We start from the raw sequence: 18,128 nt of genomic DNA, 5'->3' as shown, positions 1-18,128 counted from the left end.
AGTGGGGGAGGTAGCAGAGACAGAGAGGGAGACAGAGAATCTGAAGCAGGCTCCAGGCTCTGAGCATCAGCAGAGCCCAACGTGGGGCTCAAACCCACAGTGAGATCATGACCTGAGCTGAAGTCGGACATTTAACCAACTGAGCCACCCAGGCGCCCCTGGGATAGACTTTTTTTTGTCAACGTTTATTTATTTTTGGGACAGAGAGAGACAGAGCATAAACGGGGGAGGGGCAGAGAGAGAGGGAGACACAGAATCGGAAACAGGCTCCAGGCTCTGAGCCATCAGCCCAGAGCCTGACGCGGGGCTCGAACTCCCGGACCGCGAGATCGTGACCTGGCTGAAGTCGGACGCTTAACCGACTGCGCCACCCAGGCGCCCCAGACTTTTAACAAAACACGTCTCACGTTGGAAACACAAAGAACTTTTGAAGTTTAGTTTTAGTTGCTCACGGAAACCTGCGTGTGTGCGTGTGCATGAGTAGGTACATGTGACCTGCACATGCACACGTGTGTGTACTGGGTGGCACCGAGGATCTTATTATTAGGGTACATTCAAAAAGGTTTGAGGTTTCTAGTAGTTAAAGGGAGAGCAGAGAGTTAGCAAGACTCGAACCTTTTCCTCCATTTTCTACGCTAAGAAGCGGGGAGCTTTAGGGAAACTCACCTACCAATAAAGGGGAGGTTGATTTTTTTTTTTTCTCTCAACAGTTGTGAGGTTGGAGAAAATGCACAGAAGCCACATGCTCATTCCTTTAAGAGGCCCATAAACAATATTAATAATAAGTATTACCGAAGCTGATTCCTTGTGACATAGAACTTCTAGTTTTGTATTAATAGTTATTTTATGTTGCACTTACTCATCTTTACAGGGGTCCTTGCTATCTATGCTCTGCTCGTTCCAAGACTAAGAGAAATATCTGCAGCATTAGTAAACATGGAAAAATAATCTATTTTAACCTTGCAATCTAAAATGGAAGAGTGAAACAAAATTCTTGATTAACAACTAAAGTTTATCATTTTGTTTACAGTGAAAATGATAAATTGTCTTTTAATGGGTAAATCGATACTCTGCTTAATTGTATCTGCTTCTCAGAATTGCATACCTCTAGTTCATTAACTCTTTTAAATAACAGCCTGCTTTGAAAAACGGCACAACACTTGTTAATGTTTCTTTTAAAGACTTGATAAATCTTCCAGTCTCTTGTGTCTTACTCTGCCCCTCACTTAGTCTGCACTAACAACAATGAAGATATAGAGTGCCAGTATCCTGACATACTGTATGCATGTAATATGAGAAAAAAATGAAGACTATTCTGTGCTTGTTCAAAACCTCACCATGGCGGTAGGTTCAGGAATGGGTCATCTGGTGATCACGGAAACCCATCACGCACTGTGGAGTCTAAAACACTGAGTTACCTGAAGTAAGAAACCATAAAAGGTAAAATAATAAACAAACACACTCATGAAGTTTGGCGGTATGCGAACGGACTGGACTAGTGTCTGTTCACTTAGGAAATCTTCACGGAGGCCTGTGTGATGGGCTCACGTGAGCAGGAGAGACAGACAGAGCCCCTATGTTCATGGGGATTATTTTCCAGTGGGTGATTCAACGGATATAGAACACATCAATACACTACCAAGATGACTTCGTGTAGAGCAAGTGCTATCCAGGCAACAGTGAGGGACTCTGGGGAGGAGGCAGGATATCAATTTGTCTTTCACTGATAGTCTTCCTGAGGTTGTGGTGTGTTATCTGAGACTCGAACAACAGGGAGCCCGATACGTCATTCAGGCTGAACAGCGTCTGGGACAAAGGCCCAACACAGAAACCAGAAACGATCTTAGTGCAACAGAGAAGAATAGTGATCTTGTCACTGCAGGACAAAGGAGGGAAAAAGTGCATTTAATTATCTGATCAAGATGAAATTATCAAGCCACCTACTACTTCCCTTAAACTTTTGACAGGTAGTAGCTAAAACTCTGCCTTTTTCCTTTTATTAAGTGAAATTAAATGTGACTCCCTGTCACCCATTTTTTGTGGCAGATGAAAAAATTAATCTATCACTTTCGGGGTGTCCGATGTATTCAGTGAGGTCCTACATCGGAGTTCTCAGTAGCTCCTACGGGGCTTCCAAATATCCAAGTTGTGCATGGCCCCTGGAGATCTAGAGACTTGGTTCTTCATCACATAGGGGGCCTGGGCATCCTTACCAATTCTGGAAGTGCAGGGCCTCGCCGACACGTTCCTCAGATATTTTGCAGCTATGTGTTGACCCTGGCTGTAGGTGCCCTGACCTCTGTGGAGCTCAGCAAAAGAGCGAGGCCTGTGTCACCAATCAACTCAACACCACACCTGCGTCTCCTCTCCAGGCTTTGTGGTTCTCCCTCTGTCTCAGGCTGTTCCCCAGAGGGCTTGCCCTGCTCCCCTCTCCTTCCACAGCAAAACCCACACAAAATCCTCAGCCGTGAGAGGACACAAAAGCAACGGATGTAAAGTTAATGCTTTCAACCCTAAGGAACAGTCGTCTCTTGAAACAACAAAGCGCAAGGAGCCTATACAATTTTTGAAAGATAGAGAATAAGGGACAAAAGGGAGAAACACAACAGAGGAGCGAACACAAATATGTTTCTTCTCCGCCCCCGCCCCACAGATACACATGCTCAGACATTTTGCAGGACTAAGATATGATTAATTTAGAAGACACAAAAAGACGCAAGACCAAGCATACCGAAACATTATTCAATTTATGAAGACTATGAAAAGTGAAGAAGGTATTACCAGAAAAGTTGGAATTACGGTCTCAGACATGAAGAGACACGGTACAAATGGTCAATGCTTCCATTTCTGAACGTGACATAGTGTATGATCTTAAAACAAAGCTGCTTCAGAAATGATGAAATTCAAATATAGAAGGATTTTCTAAAGGTAAATCTAAGTGCAGATTAATTTAGACGGTTGAATTCTTTTTCTTGACACAGAGAAAACTAGTATCTCTTCTACTTGTGATTATTTTTGTAATCTCAATCCCTGGTACACAGAGTTATATAAAGAGACTTCAAGTTCGTTCATCTTAAGATTCTGAATACTATAAATAATGCATGGTTAAAACTGAAAAATTCCCTAGAGCCTAAGAATTAATTGCAGAGTATTTTTCCTTTTCTTTCAATGTTTCAATTTAAAAAAAAACAAACATAATACTTGGAAAGTAGTGGGGAAGAGCTGGGGCTACATTGCTGGAGACAGACCATGACCTCCAGGAGGCAGGCTGGGAATGGAGGAGAGGACACGATGTGAAATAAAATGAAAACTGCTAAGAGATCAAGACAACGATACTCATTGGGGAGTGGAAAATCATTACAGATTAACTCGAAAGAATGGCATGATTAGAGTCTTAGCCATGGTGTATGAAACACACACTAAAGCAGATGTGCGCTCCAAGCTCAGGTGAGAAATCGATGTTGGGTACTTCTAGAACCCCGGGACAACACTAAATCTTTTAGCCCGTTACTGACAAAAGGAAAAGCCAATTACACATTACCTCTTGAAACACCATTTCTCTCCCTCAGCATAAATTACATTTCTAAAACCAGTTGAGAAACACCTCCATCTTTCTTGGAGGTCTTGGTTTTTCTGAAAGCTACTTTGTGTGGTACCAGTTCTGCCTTTATCTATAAAAGAATCAGCTTGGCAGTTGTTAACTATCCCATCTCCTGCATTGTTATTTACAGCTGTAAGTTATGCTTACAGCTGAAAAAACTGCCAACTCAAAAAATTATACAGGGTCATTTTATAACTCAGTCATATATTTTTAAGTACAGTACTGCAGTATATATAACTTTTTCTAAAAATGTTCACTATTAGGGAAGTTGGTTATAACTGAATTTTAAGAATTACGATAGTCCTTTTTTCAGGAAAAGACTTATTTTGTGATTATGATTGTCAAACTGTAATTTAGCTATTCAAGTATCTGTTAACATATATCTCTCCTCCACAGATACAAATATTTAAAACTTGTTTCTAATTACCGATTCTATTTTCTCAGCTCCAATGTAATTGATAATCTATCACACCCAACAGAAACACTCTGCACCAAAGTCATCAATGACCTCTGTATTTCTAAAGTCAATGATGTTTTTTAAAATATTTTCGAGAGAGCCAAACACGATTCGTCTCTGAAACACTCCTCTTTACTTCCACTAAATTATGTCTCTTTTTCTTATTCTTCTCAAATGTCTGGCTCCGTGGAAGACTGGTCCACCTCTATCAGCTGTTAGCTGTCGACATATCTCAAACACTGCACAACCCCTTGTCCTTCCCCTCAGACCCCCTTGCTAGAAAAATTGACCCACAATGGTAATATTTACATGAATATCTTTTCACTATGTGGACGTGGTCCAGACTGTTAATGTAAGGACCAATATAGCCAATTGCCCATTAAACATCTCTTTGCATGTGTCAAAACTTCTCCAAACTCAATATATCATAAGTTAAACCTAGGTACGGTGGATGGTGTTGCACACACCGCCAGCCACTTGCTGTGATCTGAGAAATTCTGTGCCACCGCAGGTGGCCTCTGTGGGACGTGACTGCAGGGTGGTGCAGGGACACTGGCAGTCCAGCCTCCACGGGGTTGGGGTGCGATTCTGTGGAAGCATCCGGGCCCCCGGCCGACAGAGAGGAAAGTCTGAGAAGCCTGCGGCACAGTCCCTCAGGGGCCTCCAGAGCCTCGAGCCCCAGCTGCTCAAAATTTTAACAAGTTCAGTAACGTAGCTTTTATTGACTGGTCCTCCCGTCTTGGGAGTAACTCCTGATTGAGCTTCCTACACCTAGGTCCTTAACTCGGGTCTTTGTGACTTAAGAAGATACTGCTCTGGGCCGTAAGGGACGAGAATAAAGAGCAGCTGTAAGAACCCAGAGAGCAAGAACTTGGAGCAAATGAGCTCATAGACAGAAGCCCTAACACTGAGCCAAGGGAGGCGTGTGCCTGCATCTACAGTGGAGAGGGGGAAAGGAGACAGATGCCTCGGTTTCTCATTCTTCCTGCCGGCAGGACTGCCGATGTCCGTTGACCGAGTCAAGGACAGGCACGGGCCCACCATGTAGTGCCTGCACATCGGCCCCGAGCAGAGCGCCCAGAGAACACCACGTCCCAGACCCCAACGAGCTCGCCTCATCCTCGTGTGCCCCCGGCACCGTGTCCCCCACAGTGCGACCTGGACTGACAGGAAAGTGTAATCCCTGTGTCTGCATTCTGCTTGGGAAAATAACGCAAGGACCCTCCCACCTGTGTAGCGTGAACATCTTTGTCCTCTGTTTTATGAGGGACTAAAATCCGATAGAGAGCGCAGGACAGAACAGTGTTAGAGTAACAGAATAACTGGAAACGTTTCAGCTGCAGACAAAAAATGTGTGTGTGTGCACACACACACACACACACACACAAACATACTTTGTTGCCTGACAGCATCATAGATGGGTGTTTCAAAGCGTATATGAAACCCAGACGCATTCTTGAATAAGCTGTTTGACAGCTGATTATTCTCTTATGGCCAAGAGAAGGTGTCTAATAATATGTTTCTGGAGCATTAAATAATAAAGAAATAATTATTCAGTAGCTACAACATAGAGTTTGGCATGTGGGAGAGTCCAGACATCACAGAAATCTTTAAGAGCAAAGATACAGCAGCACAGTGTACCCCAGGGGTTGGAGGTAAGAACTCAGTGGGGCCAGAGGCCAGTGGTTTGGCAGGTAGAGGAGGAACAAAATGTTATGGCAATTATCAAGCTTTAATTGTACATCAGTGGTCACCCGACACTCTTCCCTTTGAATTGGCTGGCTTTCATTGTCATCTCTACTCTGGCTCTTAGTCTCCAGAGTGATGTATACAAAATAAAATCAAACACCAAAGGAAACATCGATGGAATATTTCTGTCTGCACCGCAGAGCAGAACAAGATACGACCTGCAAATCTGGGAACTTATATTGATGTAAACCTAAGGTAAAAATGTATTCATTTTGAATAATAAGGGATAAAATCTTAAGTGATCACGTTCCAAGAGTACCCCAGAAAACACAGAGGTGAAGGGAAGTTGGTAGCATAGAGCACTTCATAGAAAAACTGATTGTAGTCTTGGAGTATTTTAAGATTGCTCTGGCAGTGATGTAAGCTGAAAAATCCATGTGAAAAAGTGCATCTATGATGAATAGTTAGAAATTATTGTAATAGTATGTGGATAAGGAAATAAACATCACTGAATGATGATGGAAGTTTGGGAAAAGGAAAGGAACATTCGTTTAAGGCACTTTAAAAAAATGAGATAATTGTTATGTCTAAGAGGTTAGACTTGGGGATGTTAAATCCTTTTACAAAATTGGGGCACCTGAATGGCTCAATCAGTTGGTCTTCTGACCTCAGCTCAGGTCATGGTCTCACAGTATGTGAGTTCAAGACCTGCGTCAGACTCTGTGCTGACAGCTCAGAGCCTGGAGCCTGTTTCAGATTCTGTGTCTCCCTCTCAGCCCCTTCCCTGCTCACGCTGTCTCTTTCTCTCTCAAAATTAAACCTTAAAAAAATTTAAATCCTTTTACAAAATAGCTATTAGAATAAAAGAATAAATATAATTTCTTCTTCAAAAACACTCAGAACATTCTGTGGACAGTGATGCCAGGCTATATGATATTCCCAAATTATTTCATGTCAGTGGTAAAATGCAGGCTCATATCAAAGGGAATATTATGCACTTCTCTAAGTATATTTTAGAACAAAAGAGATGGAATTATATAATATACCTTTCCTTGCTCGATAGAAAACATCAGTCACCAAGTATTGTAACAAAAACCACAATGTTATGAATCCATAAGATGCCAAAGGTAATTCTATTATTTTAATTAAAAAACAACTTAATTTACAAATACTTATCACTTTAAAGACATGTTCTAGATCTTCCTTTTATCATAAGATTCTGCTGTTAAGTTTCTCAAATTCCACATAGGAGTGAAAACCCATATCATGTGTCTTTCTATGACTGACGTATTTCACTCAGCATAATACCCTCCAGTTCCATCCACGTTGCTGCAAATGCCCAGATTTCATTTTTTGTCATTGCCAAGTAGTATTTCATTGTGTATATAAACCACGTCTTCTTTATCCATTCATCAGTTGATAGATAGTTGGGGTCTTTCCATCATTTGGCTATTGTTGAAAGTACTGCCATAAACATTGGGGTACATGTGACCCTATGAATCAGTTTTTATCCTTTGGATAAATCCCTAGCAGTGCTATTGCTGGGTCTTAGGGTAATTCTAGAACTTAACAAAAGACCATGGGGGAAGGGGAAAAAATAGTTACAGAGAGGGAGGGAAACCATAAGAGACTCTTAAATACCGAGGACAAACTGAGGGTTGATAGGGGGGTGTGGGTGGGTGATGGGCTAGATGGGTGATGGGCATTAAGAAGGGCACTCGCTGGGGCGTCTGGGTGGCTCAGTCAGTTAGGCATCCTACTTCGGCTCAGGTCATGATCTCGCAGTCTGTGAGTTTGAGCCCCACATCAGGCTCTGTGCTGACAGCTCGGAGCCTGGAGCCTGCTTCGGATTTTGTGTCTCCCTCTCTCTGCCTCTCCCCTGCTCGCACTCTCTCTCTCTTTCTCAAAAATAGATAATTTTTTTTTAAAGAAGGGCACTTGTTGGGATGAGCACTGGGTGTTCTCTGTAACTGACGAATCATGGGAATCTTCCCCAGTAGCCAAGAGCACACTGTATACACTGTATGTTAGCTAATGTGACAATAAATTACACACACACACACACACACACACACACTCTGCTGTCACTAACAGAATCTTCAAACTATAAATCCTACATGCCCTAACGGCCAATTCCTTCTTATAGACAAACTGATTTCCACTGAAGTTAAATTAACATAAGTAACTTAATGCAATAAACCTTAATCCCCAAATTCAATTTTTTCACACAAAATTTACATCTAAGTGTTTAACTGTCACTTCAAATATAACACAAAAATTGAATTCATATTTTCGTTACAAACCACCTTCAGCTTTTAGGCAACAATTCTCCATGGTTTTCTTGAAGTTTGCACGACTTGCAATGAGGCACGGATTGCCCTTTTTCCCCACACTATTTTTTTCAGGTTGATCTGCACAGCAAACAGCTTAGGAGAGAGAAATACTGTTTCACTCTGGAGGGATCGGCAGGATGCTTCCTCTCCAGCACAGTGGTGACATCACCTCCTGGAGTGAAGGACAGGCATACCTACTGCCAGTTGTAGAATATCTGGGTTCCTAAACTCAGGGCTCCTCTCCTGAAACACAACCCATTTTATGTGCAAGTGACATGTTGTCTCTTCACATCACCCCCTGGGAAATGAGCACATGGATGGCGATGCTGGGCCTGTTGCTATGGTGACTAATAAACCGATCTCGTCTCTGCCTTAGGAATCTCGTGTCAGTTACCAGCATGCATGCAGCTGTGGCCGACTTGTCACCTTGAAAGCAGGGAGACACCTCACACCTTTGTAGTCACAGCTCCTCCTTTCCCTAAATTAATCTAGTCTTACATTCTTAAAACTGAAGTCGTCTGTAATGTCGTGTCGAGGTGGGATAGTTTCTGCTCCAATACTCAATGCAATGTCCACACATCGATACTAAGACCCAATTGTAATACAAACATTCACTGTGTGACTAGAAGTCAGAGAACCTCTTTCACTGGATCCCCAGTCAGATCAAGGTTATATCAAGGGAGGCACGTAAAAGTGATACAGAAGATTTCTGGAGAAAAAGTCATGATATTTTGTCCCAACTTCTCCTCAAAGAGGGGGGTACAGGGTACCCCCTTCCAACTCAAGCCTTGTATAAATACCCCTTGTTGGACTCTGTTGGGGACAGTCCCATAAAGTATCTGATTCCTGTGTGGAGGTCTGAGATCAGGTGAGAAGCTGGCTGTTCTCAACAGAGGCAGGTAACCTCTATACTTATGGACTCGTGGAGACAATTGTCCACTCCCCAGGAGGCAAAATTGGGCCTCTCAAAAGTGGAAACCAGGCTGAATCTATTTTAATTAAATATTTCCCAACAAAACCTTCTGGGGAAATCCAGGACGTCAGCTCAACTCTGTGTGGGATAGATCACTAATGAACCAAAACCTGAGGGTAAAAAATCCCGTCAGGAAAGGAACGCAACATTAGCACCGTAAGCGTTACAGCCGTTGAAGTCCTGTGACCAGAATCTTGAAATAATTCACAAAAATGTCCCAGAAGATAAGGAATTAATACAAAATGTCTGGAGACTCAGAGAGCTTACTGCTTTTAACAAGAAAAAATATATATTCCTGATCTTTCCTTCATCCATCCCCAAAGGGGCTCAAGCTACAACCATGTTAGACGGGGTTGGGGGGGGCAGGGAGACAGGAAGAAACAAAGATAGACTAAGTTTTCCCTTTACCTCTACATCCCTGGTGGAGGTGACATCCCGTTTTGTAGCAGAGGAAACAGGAGAAGGGGGATTTAATATTAAATTAGATTTTTTTTTTTAAATCATGACCCAGTACTGGACATTCTTATGTTCAAATTAAACTAATTACCTGATGACTTCAAGAAAATTAATGGGTCGACCGGCTTTATCTAAGAATATCAAATGAGCATACTCCAATGAACAGATTTTAAAGACCTCATGAGAGTCAAATTCTATTTTGATATATCAGTGATCTTGCTGGTGACACGAATAGCCTCTAACCCTCATGTACCATAATCCAGCCAGGCACTTAAAGTCATCCTTCCTCCCTTCCCTCCTCCTTTCTCTCTTCTATAAGCCTCCTCTACTTCACAGCATTCAATTAATTAGTTTGAATAAACTTTTAATCCAAGCTCTTGTACTGAGCACTTACTATACGCATGAGTCCATGCCAACAGGGACATGCAGAAGCCCCCAGATGACCTCCCTCCCTCCCTTTCTAACTGAACTCCTGTGTTTGTGTTTTCCATCACAGAGTTGCTGAGTAAGACACACAGGCTTGAGAGGTGGAATGGAGGTGAGAAGGAGCCAGGACGATGAAGTTCAGGGTGTGTTTGCGTGGGCATCTCTCCAGCACTGTCTTTCACAACCTGGCCTTCATTCAAGGCTTTCTCAGCGGGACGTTCCTTGATCAGCCCTGCAAGAAGCATCCTCGCCCTTAAAGATACTGGCAGAATGTGAACAACATTATATATAGAAAGATCTTCTAACTGTTCTTAAATCAAGTCAATTTGGGGCATAGTTTTAAATCATCTACTGAGGGATGACTGGGTAGCAGTCTGACTCTTGATTTCGGCTCGGGTCATGATCCCACAGTTTATGAGTTTGAGCCCCGTGTGGGGCTCTGCACTAACAGCTCGGAGCCTGCTTGGGAGTCTCTGTCTCTCTCTTTCTCTGCTCTTCTCCATTCTCTCACTCTCTCTTTCAAAATATATATATATATATATATATATATATTATATATATATATATATATATATATTATATATATAAACCTTAAAAAAATAAATAAAATCATCTATTGGAGGAAAAGGAACTTTTTAGTATGTTTGTTTTTATTTGATAAACTACTAAAATGTGAATTTCAATATTTTCTACAGCTTAGAAAAAACGACTCACACTTTTAATAGATTCTATGGTTTAAAGTAATTGATTTTGAATAATGATTACAGTTTTCATCAATTTATACGAGATGTTTAAGTATACAGTATACCACTAATTTGGTGAAGCAAATTAATACTCAAAAGCATCATGTATAAAACTCTAATTGCAAATTAAGATCATTGTCAATAGAAAAGACATTTTAATATTTTAATGGTAATCACTTGAAATACTGCATTTTTTACAGGTGAAGGGTAAATGAATTTCATAATTATAACAAAATAAGCATATGTTCTTGAAAGATGCTGTCATATAAACAGCTAGGACTAAAAAAAAATCTAGGGGCTCCTGGGTGGCTCGGTTGGTTAAATGCTCGATTCTTTTTTTTTTTTCAACGTTTATTTATTTTTGGGACAGAGAGACAGAGCATGAACGGGGGACGGGCAGAGAGAGAGGGAGACACAGAATCGGAAACAGGCTCCAGGCTCCGAGCCATCAGCCCAGAGCCTGATGCGGAGTTCGAACTCACAGACCACGAGATCGTGACCTGGCTGAAGTCGGATGCTTAACCGACTGTGCCACCCAGGCGCCCCAAATGCTCGATTCTTGATTTTGGCTCAGGTCATGATCTCATGGTTTTGCGGGATCGACTCCTGTGTGGGACTGATGCTGTCAGCATGGATACTGCTTGGGATTCTGTCTCCCTCTCTCTCTGTCCCTCCCTCACTTGTGCTTGCTTGCTCGCTCTCTCTCTCTCTCTCTCTCTCTCTCTCTCTCTCTCGTTCTCCCTCCCAAAAATAAATAAACATTAAAAAAAAACTCTGGGTAAACTCTGACCCACTCCCCTCAGACAGAGAACACAACCAGGTGCTAAGATTAAGGGCAAATACTTCACTGTTTAGATCTCATTATTTGCAGGGGAAGATCTCTTTGTGTCCTGCCTTCTACAAAGCTAATTATTTAGAAATGATTACAATGAATACACTATTCTCTAGTTATTTCATAGACATAGCCACAAATATCCTGTGTATATCATGTGGTGTGTGTGTGTATGTGTTCATGGTTTTTTCCCATGATTTGGACATAAACCAGACACACATATCCAAATCTATATTAAATATTATCACTTATACATGTCATAGGCAGATCAGATGCAGCTAGTTCGAAAGTAAACTCATCTTCACGTTTCTTCCTCCACGTACACCGTCTCAAAAACTGGCGTTCCCACCCACGTGGTCAATCGATCCAGAAGTCTGGGAATTGTCGCCGTTCCCTTATATTCCTTAAAGATCCCATCTAACCGGCAGCGGGTCCCAACAGATCTACATCTCTAAGTATGTAAATGTGATTCTCTCCTGCTATCCCTGTTGCCACCCCTCTGCTTTCTTCCAGGCCTTCATTATCTGTCTTCGAGGTCGCGGTGACAACCTCCTAACTGGGCTCCCGCCAACAGTCACCACTGCTCGTCTTCAATTCACTCTCCAGGCTGGTCCGAAACCCTTTCTTGTCTTTTGTTTTTCAAATATCAAAATAGGATTTCTGACAGCCCAATCAGATTATATCAGCCTCTACTTAAAATCGCCAGGGTCCATGGAATAAAATCTAAACACTTTAGGAGGTACGCATGCCTCTTCTCCCATGCCTCAAAATTCCCTTGGCATGACACTTTCACATATTATGCCACAGTCATACCCCAACACTAGAAGCTCCATAGTTCTGTGTGTGTGTGTGTGTGTGTGTGTGTGTGTGTGTGTGTGTGTGTGTAGTTGCATCTGTGTGTTGAGAAAAAGTGACAGCAGCAGAGAGATACGGAGAAATAAAAAGATGGAGAGAAGAGAGGAAGGGTCCAGTGTCCAGTCCCAGAAGACAAGATGTCACTGAGGCTTCAACTGCCTCTTGAGATTTCCACTGACTTTGATTTTCTTCTTTGTGTTCCCTCCTATTGTCCAAAGTTTCTACGAGGACCATGTTAGGTTTACAATATGAAAACATACGCGTATACATATGCACGTATATAGTAGTCAGCTATTTGCAAGACTTCCAGGTTCTTATTCTATAATCAAACATAATTGGATACTAAATAATTACTGACTTTGGGACAAATTGTGCAGATCAAGTATAGTTTAGTATCACTTATTTACATATCTTTAGAAGAATTACAAGATATATATTTTATCAAATACCATATTACAATTCAATAGCAGTCTATTATGACTTTATAAATTACACTTGTATTAAGAGTTTCATGAATATAACAATTTATCCAATACAATGCGATTAGAATTTAAAAATTCATATGTTTTGATGTTTTGTGTATCTTGAATAAGTGTTCTATAACATGACATGGAAAGATTAACACAATGGATACAAATCAGGTGCAATGGAAATTCAGAGTCAATAAAGATTGTATCTATTTCCTCCCCGCCCCTTCTTTTTGAATTCAACAGGTCTTTGTTAGACTAATAGAATTTCTAAATGGAAGGAAATATCCGGGGCAAATAATTTCCTTTGGAAGTGATAAACCATAACACAAAGTAGAGAGTAATCCCTAATTCAGTTTGAATAAAGTTTGAGGGGAAAAAATGAGAAACAGGAGATAAGCTTATAAGAGGATGTAGAATTTCAGGCTAACAAGCTTTCACGTTATTCTATAGCACAATGTAAACCATTTCAATATTTTCAACAAGAGGAGGGAAAAATGAACCATGTGTTGAAGGAAGATGAGGCTCAGGAAATCATATTAAACAGATTGCAGGATTATGGATGCACCTGGTGATCATTCTATGATAAGACATCATATCACAATAGTGATTCAATACTCAAATATACTCTATGCAGAGTACCAGAAATTATATATATTGCCAGAAAGACATATATCATTTTAGCATTATATATATACATATATATATATAATTTAGTATATTATACATATATACACATATATGTAAATATATGTGTGTACATATATGTATATATAATTTAAAACTCCCTAAGAATTGGTGTTTTCCCATTGTTTTAAGACAGGGACACTGACTTATCTGGGTTAGCTACAAGTTCACCCAGCAACTCTGCAACATGTTTTAAGCTCAACTATAAAACCCAAATATAGACATACATTGGGAAGGGTGGGCAAAATAAAAGCCCAGCAATGCAAATCTGGGCTAAGAAAATAGCCTGAGATCTACATAAGGGAGAATAGATGTACCAGTGATAAGACCTGGTCATCAGCGGCTCTCATGGAAGGTCGAGGGGGAGAATTTGATGCGTGGAAGTCTGAGGGAGAGTGGATTGTTCAGGTAGAAGAGTTTTACGAGAGGCGCCTGGGTGGCTCAGTCAGTTAAGGTTGGACTCGACTTCAGCTCGGGTCATGATCTCAAGGTTTGTGAGTTCAAGTCCCACTTTGGGCTCTGCTCTGACAGTGAGGAGCCTGCTTGGGATTGTCTCTCTCTTTCTCTCTCTTTGTCTCTCTCTCCCTGCCCCTCTCCTGCTTGCATGCTCCCTCTCTCTCTCAAAACAAATAAGTAAACTTAAAATATAAAGACTTTTATGACATGTAACATCACCTTCTGTGGCTTATGGAAGAGGTGCACTGGAAGTGTAGCTGTCAGGTGACACTGAGGTCACTGTGTCCCTAAGTTGGGAGCACAGAACACAACAGGTGTGGCCCAAAGAGAGCTGCTGAGGAACTTCTGCGTTCGGAGACGGATGAACCTGAAATGGCACACCCATGGCGCAGTGGGTGACGTGCTAGATGAGGTACAGATGTGGCAAACAACTCTTAATAGGTTTAAAAGATATAATAAACTTTAGAATTAAAGAAAAAACTATAAGGGTGCTTTTTTTTTTCAGCATGAGATAGGGACATGGGCATCTCTTTTGGGGCTACAGAAAGAAAAGAATTGGTAATGAGAAAAGTAGAAACGCAAAGAGAGATAAGCGAGAGAGAGATGGTAGGGGAGGACTTCAGACAAGAAGAGAGGACATGAGATTACGAGCACAATCAAGGTCTGGATTTAGACCAAAGATCTGCTTCATCTTCTGAGACAAAGGAACGTGTAACTGAAGACGTATCTGGATGATGAAGAAGTGCAAAGAAGCTCCGGCCACACATCATCTTCAACACAGATACAGCCCGTGCCACAGGGAGGGAGGGGGGCTGGGCAGTCATTAAGGACACCGGGAGGCAGAAGGGTCTGGAAGATGCAGGAGGAGGAATGTGGGAGGACCCCCATAGATGAGGCCCAGACCCACGTGGCCGAGCAGCCATCTGTCTCCCGAGTCACTGTAGGTCCTCCACATTCATAGATTATTTCAGGAAAGTGTTTATTTAACCAGCACGGGGTGTAGATTTGTTGTTTCCAGTTCTTGCCTCAAATAGATTAAATCTGCCATTTACCACAATACCTTTATCATCCAAGAAGCTGAGGTGGGTACTACGTTGTCAACTTTCACGTATATTTTCAAATTACCCATTCTTTCCACGTACAATTATCGAGTGCATTTCTTTGTGTCCAACACAGGAGTGAATACTGGGGATGAAAAAGATGTTACTCTGACATCTCACAACGTTTATAAATATCAGATCCACATTGGACCTGAAAACACTCTATCAATGCCAGAGTTCACTTTAAAACCCCAAGCAATGGCTGATACAATTACAAAAGCAACTGAACTCCTTTATTGATCACTGACTTGGTGACATATTGTCAGCTAATCGTCCCCATCTCTTCTCTCATTTAATCCTCAGACTAACCTTATAAGCCAGAACTATTATTTCCCCATTTTATAAATGAGGAAACCAACCTAAAGAGATTAGCCATTCAAAATAATGCAACTAAAAATGATGGAACCAGCTTGAAAGAAGGTCTTTGTGATTCCCAAAGTGGTATCTTTCACTAGATAAATACTAAATGAAATAAAAGGTAAGGAAAGCTAGAGGGAAAAACAAACAAAAAAATGCTTCAGAAGAAAGGCAATATCAGAGCTCAACCAAACTTCTGAAACTAAAAACAAATGAACAAAATGCTCTCAGACATATGAAAGCATTTCTTACTACATGAAAAACAAAGTGTTTATATGTATACCAAAGACAGATGTTGGGTATTTGAGAGGTCAACCACCTATCATGATTTTATTAAAACTTCTATGCTAAATTTTAGATATAAAAGCAAGAAGTATTAACATATAGGCTAACCAAGATCATGACCCCCATTTTCCCCTTGAGATTGTAATCACTCAAGATCCTTCCCTGCTGTTCACCTTCCAGAGTTGCTGGTCTGCACAGAAAGGGATTGATAACAGATGCAAATGCAGCACTAGTCATGCTCAGGATCCTCTGTAAATTGTAACAATTACCTTGTTAGTCTCTGGTATCCTGCACTGCCCGAAACTCTTATGAAGATACCATTATGAAATATGAATCCGAACCCTCCTTGCACACATTTCTTCTTTTTCACGTGCTCATAGTGAAATATAGCACTTCATGGTTTTAAACTTTTATTCCAATTTTTAATCTTCACAAGAACTTAAGAAGCAATTCGAATGGTATTAATATTGCATTGCACCTATAGGGAACTGATGCTTCGAGTGCTTGAGTAACTTCCCCCAAGCCACTCTGAATTTTTGAAAATTAAGAGCTGCAACCAAGAATGACTGTTCTGGGGGCACCTGGCTGGCTCCACTGGTTAAGTGTTGGACTCTTAGTTTTGGCTCAGATCATGATTTCGCAGTTCGTGGGTTCAACCCCTGCACAGGTCTGTGTTGGCAGCATGAGCCTGCTTGGGATTCTCTCTCTCTCCCTCTTTCTCTGCCCCTCCCCTTTGCATGCATGCCCTCTCTCTCTCTCTCTCTCTCGCTCGCTCTCGCTCTCTCTCTCTCAATAAAGAAATAAATTTAAAAAAAAAAAGAGTGATGGCTCTGGGTCAGAATTCTTACTGTTCAGTAGTGCTCTCCAAGTAGAATTTCCATACAATTTCCTATCCCTATTCCTAGAATAAAGATCCACAAGTAAGGATGTTGGGCTGTTTGTTCCTTTTAGGTATTTCAAATACTATAATTGTGTGTGGAATGTTAAATGTATATATCCTATTATGTATATAACATTAAATTGATGATATAAATAAAGTCCTGTCCACTGGAAATTTTGCTTCAGCAAATCAAGGGTGGTGCTGAGAATCAGGTTTTAATAATGGTGCATGCACCATATTCTAAAGGTAAGTGTATTTGAGTAACTCTTCTGTATGTATACTAGACTGAAAAATAATACTTCTGTGCCAAGATGAAGTGGAGTGAATAGAGATAAAACAAGGGAAAACCAGAGAGGTGGGAAAACTTTGTTAAAGAGTATTCAGAGGGTAAAAGTCCTAACCACCTACAAAGCACCCTAATAAGGCATTTTTCAATCACCAATGGCAACTGCCTTTTACTCCTATTGCTGATGCCCATTTTGGGGGGTGTACTTATGATCCAGGTAAGTGCTATGACAGCTTTTCACTGCCTTTATTCTTGCCCTGTCTTTGAGGACAGTGGTGGTTGAAGGAAAAGGCAGGACGGCCAAGAAAAACAACAGCTGAAGCAGTGCTTGCCCCCAGGGTGTCTGAAAGAACTTGGCTCCAAGAAAAAGACTGACAGTGATGATCAATGCCTTAAATATAACTTCATTTCGTTAGTCCTAGAAAAGGAGAATGATGGTCTGGCCACACACAAGATTTCAACCAAGCGAATCCAAGTTCACATACCCAGTATAATTTTATTCTCTTTTGTTCAATTATTCTTTTAAAAAGACTGAGGGGCTGAGCGTTTAAAATATTTTGTCTTACAGAAGTTAGGCTACCAAGCTGGTTAAGATTTTATAATGCTTTGGCCACAGGACTTGTTTCCTTCCAAAAATATAAACTGAGTATGTAGGCAGCTGGTATAAACTGGCAGCCGGACACCGTCACATGCCTCTTCGTCCTTTGCACTTTATGCGAAGGGGACCACAGGGCAGGGCCAGTTCTCCCTAAGTGGGGCTGCAAATGGTACCAGAGCAGGCATAGGAATGGAGAAGGACTTCTGGGTTTCTCAAATCCCCTGTCCGCGTGTCGCTTTCTCTCCGAGAGGTTTCTGCAGATTCATCAACATGCCGAGGGAGATCTTAGGAACAGCCACAGAATTCCAAACATTTCCAAGATTAAAATGAGTGGCAAAGGACACAGCCTAACACAGGGCAGAGAAAACTGAATTATGACTTAAGGGAAGTTGGACTTTGAGTTCAGAAAGAAACTAGGAAATACATAAAAATAATAATTCGAATAGAACAAAATCTTTGAGGGGGAAAAAACCTGTCAACTAAGAAGCACACCATAGTTCTCAAATTTATATTTCAAAAAGAAACATATTAAAATTTTGAGATATTTCTTAATAAAATAACATTGGAAATAAATCACACATTGCCATTGGCAGCAATAAAGAAAAGGCCTGCTCTTTTTACAATAACCGCACTAGACGTAATGGGAG

The sequence above is a fragment of the Prionailurus viverrinus genome, chromosome D2, assembly GCF_022837055.1.
Source record: "Prionailurus viverrinus isolate Anna chromosome D2, UM_Priviv_1.0, whole genome shotgun sequence".
Lineage (NCBI taxonomy): Eukaryota > Metazoa > Chordata > Mammalia > Carnivora > Felidae > Prionailurus > Prionailurus viverrinus.
The sequence above is the reverse complement of the archived record's forward strand: the minus strand, read 5'-3'. Positions refer to the sequence as shown.